Raw genomic sequence first — 7,000 nt, forward strand, 5'->3', positions numbered from 1 at the left:
TCTATTCTATTCTATTCTATTCTATTCTATTCTATTCTATTCTATTCTATACTATTTTATTCTATTTTATTTTTATTCTTTTCTTCCCTAATAAAGAACAGTTATTCCTACTCCCATATCCTTGCCAGAGTTCCCCCTTAATTTCAAAATGATGATAATTCGGAGGGAGGGGGTTTGCATTTTCCATTTCAGGGGAGGCTCCTGCCTTCCTCAGCAGACACCTGGCTGTTCAAACCAGGACAAGCCCTGCCAGCATTCCTGGGATCTGCTGGCTCTGGAGTACGAGGTGGGGAGTTTCCCAGGCAAGTTCCAGGAGTCTTTTCCCAAATATTCCTGTTTTAATATGGAAATCTGCACCATTCCCCACGTTCAATTTTCCCATCAAATCTTCCCTCATTCCAGGTTGTGTCTGTCAAAAAGGAGGGAATGGGGATAACCTGCAGCAATCCTGCTCTGCTCCTGCAGCAGATTCCCAGGAAAGCCCAAACTTCCATAAAAAAAGAGGGAATGAGGATAAGTTGGCACCAATCCTTCTCTATTCCTACTGCAGGTTCCCAGGAAATCCCAAACTTCCATAAAAAAAAGAGGGAATGGGGATAAGTTGGCACCAATCCTTCCCTGCTCCTGTTGCAGGTTCCCAGAAAATTCCAAACTTCCATTAAAAAAAGAGGGAATGGGGGTAACCCTTAGATTGGCACCAATCCTTCCCTGATCCTGCAGCAGATTCCCAGGAATTCCCAAAATCCGATGAAAAAAAAAGAGGGAATGGGGATAACCCTCAAGCTGGCGCCAACCCTTCCCTACTCCTGCAGAAAGTCCTCAAAATACCCAAAATTCCATTAAAAAAAGAGGGAATGGGGATAAATTGGCACCAATCCTTCCCTGCTCCTGCTGCAGGTTCCCAGGAAATCCCAAACTTCCATAAAAAAGAGGGAATGGGGATGAGTTGGCGCTGGTCCTTCCCTGCTCCTGCAGAAAGTCCTCAAAATCCCCAAAATTCCATTTAAAAAAGAGGGAATGGGGATAAATTGGCACCAATCCTTCCCTGCTCCTGCTGCAGGTTCCCAGGAAATCCCAAAATTCCATAAAAAAGAAGAAGGAATGGACAGAACCCTCAAGTTGGCACCAATCATCCATGCTCCTGCAGAAAGTCCTCAAAATCCCCAAAATTCCATTTAAAAAAGAGGGAATGGGGATAAATTGGCACCAATCCTTCCCTGATCCTGCAGGAGGTTCCCAAAATCCCCCAAATTTCCATAAAAACCCCTTTGGAGCTGCTGAAAGGAGGGATCATTCCCTATTTATCCAACATTTCTCCGCTATTTATCTCCATTTCTCCACTCCTCTCCTGGGCAGAGCACCAATCTGCACCTTCCTCTTGTCACCTGCCCCAAACCTCGCTGGGGCCTGGCCAAAAGCAAATAAAATAATAATAAAAATTTAAATAAAGGTGATGGATGGGTTGGTGTGGGCTGGGCTGGGGAGCTGCAGCTCCCACGAGTTTTTTGGAGGGTTCAGCTTCCTGCAGGTGATGAGAAATCAATTTTTGTTTGGCAGGTGGAAAAGAAAACAGCAGGAAATCCTGGTTTTCCTCTTCCCAGCCAAAAATGGGATTATTGGAGTGGGAAACAAAGCGGGAGCCGAGCGAGGCAGAGGTGGGGATGCTCTGGGGGGGTTGGAGCTGCTGAATTCCAGCACAAAAAAGCCCAAAATTGACAATATTAGGGCTGGAATCCCATCAGGATATTTTTATTTCCTCAAGCTCCAGTGACACAACTGCAGCAGCATTTCATACCCACGTCCTGCATTGGTAAACAGTGAAGAAAACTCTTTAAAAAAAAAAAAAGATTTCTTTTATTTGGCCAAGGCAAGAAACCAAACGAAAAGCAGATTAAGAACGGCAAAAGTTCCTCATCCTCCCTTGAATAACTCCGTGCATTTGTGGCAGAGGAAGTGGCAGAATTGGGTCAGAGAAAGGGCTAAAATCCAGATTTTTGGGTCAGAGAAAGGGCTAAAATCCAGAATTTGGGGTCCTAGATCAGGCTAAAATCAAGGATTTTGCACCACAGGCTTGGCTAAAATCAAGGATTTTGAGTCCCAGACTGGGCTAAAATCAAGAATCTGGGTCACAGACTGGGCTAAAATAAGATTTGGGGTCACAGACCAGGCTAAACCCAAAGATTTGGGGTCACAGACTGAACTAAAGGCAAGAATCAGGGTCACAAATTGGGCTAAAATCGAGGATTTGGGAATCACAGACCAGAGAAAAATTAAGGATTTTTGGGTCACAGACTGGACTAAAATCAAGGATTTGGGGTCACAGACCAGGCTAAAATGAAAGATTTGGGGTCACAGACCAGACTAAAGTTAAGGATTTTTGGTTCAGAGACTGGGTTGAAATCCAGGATTTGGGGTCCCAGACTGGGCTAAAGTCAAGAATCTGGGTCACAGGCTGGGCTAAAATAAGATTTGGGGTGACAGACCACGTTAAAACCAAGGATTTGGGGTCACAAACCAGACTAAAACCCAGGGTTTAGTGTCAGAGACTGAGCTAAAATCAAGGATTTGGGGTCCCAGGCTGGGCTAAAATAAGATTTGGGGTCTCAGACCAGGTTAAAACCAAGGATCTGGGGGTCACAGACTGGACTAAAACCCAGGGTTTAGTGTCAGAGACTGAGCTAAAATCAAGGATTTGGAGTCACAGATTGGACAAAAATTAAGAAATTTTGGGACAGAGACTGGGCTGAATTCCAGGATTTGGGGTCACAGACCAGGCTAAAAGGATTTGGGGTCACAGACTGGGATAAAATCAAGGCTTTGGGGTCATTAACCAGGCTAAAATGAAAGATTTGGGGTCACAGACTGGACTAAAATTAAGGATTTTTGGTTCAGAGACTGGGTTGAAATCAAGGATTTGGGGTCCCAGACTGAGCTAAAATCCAGGCATTGGGGTCACAGACCAGGCTAAAATGAAAGATCTGGGGTCGCAGATCAGACTAAAATTAAGGATTTTTGGTTCAGAGGCCGGGCTAAAATCCAGGATTTGGGGTCCCGGACTGGGCTGAAATGAGGGATTTCAGCTCAGGATTTCTGGCCCCGCTCCAGAGCGGTTTTACACCTGCTGGAAACACTTTCTCTGCTCCCGGAGCTGCTCGAAGGAACAAACCCCGCGGCCAAACACGCAATGTTTTCATTCCCTTTGTGGCCGAGCGGGGCAGAATCGGGCGGGAGGGAGGCGAAGGAGCGGCCGGAAAACTTCTCCCTGCTGGAGCCCTCCAAGACAAACAGGAGAGGGAGCGGGCAGAGCCGGCGGTGAGCTGCTTGTGTTCGTGCTCGCTGGCCCTGAAAGCGCAGCGGTGTTTGAGCAGAGCTCGAGATTAACATCCATGGGGGGAACAAAAAGCTCCGCAAGCCCAGCCCAGATCCTGGATTAAACCGAGGGCAGCGCCCGGGCGGGACCGGCCCGGGAATTCGGGGCTGCTCCGGCCCCGGAGGGCCCCGCGGTGGGATGGAGCAGCCTGGGGGGGAAAGGGTCCTAAAAACGGCCCGGGAAGTTCCTCCCGTCCCTGGGAATGGGGTCTGGTCAGGGAATGGGATCTGGTCAGGGGAATGGGATCTGGTCAGGGAATGGGATCTGGTCAGGGGAATGGGATCTGGTCAGGGAATGGGATCTGGTCAGGGGAATGGGATCTGGTCAGGGAATGGGATCTGGTCAGGGGAATGGGATCTGGTCAGGGAATGGGATCTGGTCAGGGGAATGGGATCTGGTCAGGGAATGGGATCTGGTCAGGGGAATGGGATCTGGTCAGGGAATGGGATCTGGTCAGGGGAATGGGATCTGGTCAGGGAATGGGATCTGGTCAGGGGAATGGGATCTGGTCAGGGAATGGGATCTGGTCAGGGGAATGGGATCCTGTCCTGGGAATGGGATCCTGATCTGGGAATGGGATCCTTATCTGGGAATGGGATCCTGATCTGGGGAATGGGATCTGGTCAGAGGAATGGGATCTGGTCAGGGGAATGGGATCCAGCCCTGGGAATGGGATCTAACTCCAGGAATGGGGTCCTGTCCAGAGAAAGGGATCCTGTCCTGAGGATGGGATTCAACCCCAGGAAAGGGATCCTGTCATAGGACTATGGGATCCTGTCCTGGGAATGGAATCCTGTCCTGGGAATGGGATCCAACCCTGGGAATGGGATCCTGTCATGGGAACGGGATCCTCTCATGGGAATGGGATTGTGTCATGGGGAAGGGACTTTGTTCAGGGAAAGGAATCCCATTCCCAGATCAGGATCCCATTCCCAGGACAGGATCCCGTTCCCATGACAGGATCCCGTTCCCTTTCCCCTCCTTTGAGCGTCTGCTCCAGCCTCGGGAGTTCCGGGAAATTCCAACTCTCCCATGGCAAACTGTGCTGGAAAATCTGGGAATATCTGGGAATTTCCCTCTGGAATCTCCGTGTGGGAAGCCAGGGCTGGAGGGAATGCCAATCCCCAAATGCTCTGAAGTTTTACCACTTTTTTAAAAAAATCTGCCTTTCCCAAAAACCCCTGGATGAGTTTTTTTGGGTCAGCCAAAACCCAGCCCAGCTGCACATTGTTCTTTGGCAGCAAGATTTGGGATGCAGCAGGATTAGGGAGCAGGAGATGCTCAACAGGATTATCCTGGCAGGGCGAATCCAGCAGGAACCCCCAAATCCAGCCCCAAATTTGGCTGTGGGGCCAAATTCCTGGGATTTCTGCCTTGCTGGTGCCTCTTGGAAATGCTGGAATCAGCGCTGGGAAAAGCCCCCGGTGGGAACAGAAGCGGGAGGATCCTCCCGCGCCTCCAGCGGGAAATTCCCGGAGCCTCCCCGGTGTCCTTGGTGTCCCTGGCAGCTGCCGGGGCCGAGCGAGAGCCCAACTCCCCCGGCACCATCGCGGGCTGCGGCTCTGCCCGACCAAGGGGAGCCCAGGGTGGCTCCAAGGGGATAGAAATGGGAATTTCAGCTGCAGTGTTTGGATCGTGAAACCCCCAGCGCAGAGGGAACGGTTGGGATCCGGGTGGGAAACGTCCCTGGCTGCTCAGGGGGATTTGTGGTGGGAGGCAGAGCCGGGCCCTGCGTCCCACCCTTGATTCCCACCCCCTTTCCTGAATTCCCACCTCTTTTCCTTCATTTCCACCCATTTTCCTTCATTTCCATCCATTTTCCTTCATTTCCACCTATTTCCCTTAATTTCCACCCCTTTTCCTTCATTTCTGTCCCTTTTCCTGGATTTCCACGATTTTTCCTTAATTTTCATCCCCTTTTCCTTCATTTCCACCTCTTTTCCTCGATTTCTGCCCCTTTTCTTTAAGTTTCATCTCTTTTCCTTCATTTCCACCTCTTTTCCTTCATTTCCACCCTCTTTCCTTGATTTCCACCTCTTTTCCTTTTCTGTCCCTTTTCCTGGATTTCTATGATTTTTCCTTAATTTTCACCCCTTTTCCTTGATTTCCACCTCTTCTCTTGATTTCTGTCCCTTTTCCTTCATTTCCACCCCTTTTCCTTCATTCCCACCCTCCCCTGATTTCTGTCCCTTTTCCTTGATTTCCACCTATTTCCCTTAATTTCCACCCCTTTTCCTTCATTTCTGTCCCTTTTCCTGGATTTCCACGATTTTTCCTTAATTTTCACCCCCTTTCCTTGATTTCCACCTCTTTTCCTTGATTTCTGTCCCTTTTCTTTAATTTCCATCATTTTTCCTTGATTTCCACCCATTTTCCTTCATTTCCACCCTTTCCCCTTGCTTTCCCCCCCTCCTGTCCCCATTCCCAGAGGATTCCCAGGTCGCTGTTGGGAGGGGACCCCTTTTATCCCTCCCTTTCCCATTTTGGGATGAGGGACAACAACAACCCCAAATCCATTCCCCCGATCCTTCCAAGCTCAGAGCATTCCCACACAAACCCGGCCATGCTTTGCTCCAAACCCCTTTTCCCATAAAAATCCTTTTCTCATCTCCCAACTTTCCCTCCTGGCAGCAGCCACCACAAATTCCTTCCTGCTTTGGGGGCACTTCCAGGGATTTTTCCTGGGATTTCTCCCCGCTTTTCACTGTTTTTTTGGGGAATTGAGGTGCCCAGGTTGTGGCAGAAGATGAGGAATTCACCTTGGATTTTTTGCAGGAGTTTGCCATGGGAATGCCAATCCCCAAAGCTGCATTTTCCACCTCTCCAAGCTCCTTTTCTCCATTTTTTTGGTGGAAATCTGCCTGGATGGTTGTGCCACTTGGATTTTCCCCTTCATCCCTGAATCCCTTTGGCTTTGCTGCTTCCAGGGGTGGAGGAAGCACCAGGTGGATCCGTGAGGAGTTTCCATGGATAACAGGAGCGCCCACCATGGGAATAATCAGCGCTGAAAATCCTTGGGGGATTTGAAGAGCTGGAAATCCCTGTGGGATCATGGAATGGGTTGGGCTGGAGAGACCCTAAAGCTCATCCCGTTCCCATGGGACACTTTCCCCTATCCCAGGGGGCTCCTCCAGGCTTCGGACACTGCCAGGGCTGGGGCGTCCTCATGGCTCAGATTCCCTCTGTCCTGGGAGAACATCCCCACATCCCAAAGGATCCATTCCCATTGCTGAGAGATTTCCTGCTCTCCTGGGAGAACATCCCCACATCCCAAAGGATTCCTCCTCATTCCTGAGAGATTTCCTGCTCTTCTCTTGGGAAAACACACCCGCATCCCAAAGGATCCATTCCCATTGCTGAGAGAATCCCTGCTCTCCTGGGAAATACCCCCACATCACAGAGGATTAATTCCTGAGAGATTTCCTGCTCTTCTGGGAAAACATCCCCACATCCCAAAGGATTCTTCACCATTCTGGAAAGCTTTCCCTCTTTTCACCTGGGAGACACGCCCACATCCCAAAGGATCCATTCCCATTGCTGAGAGATTTCCTGCTCTCCTGGGAGAACATCCCCACATCCCAAAGGATCCATTCCCATTGCTGAGAGATTTCCTGCTCTCCTGGGAAACAT

This window comes from Geospiza fortis, unplaced genomic scaffold, assembly GCF_000277835.1.
Source record: "Geospiza fortis unplaced genomic scaffold, GeoFor_1.0 scaffold176, whole genome shotgun sequence".
Lineage (NCBI taxonomy): Eukaryota > Metazoa > Chordata > Aves > Passeriformes > Thraupidae > Geospiza > Geospiza fortis.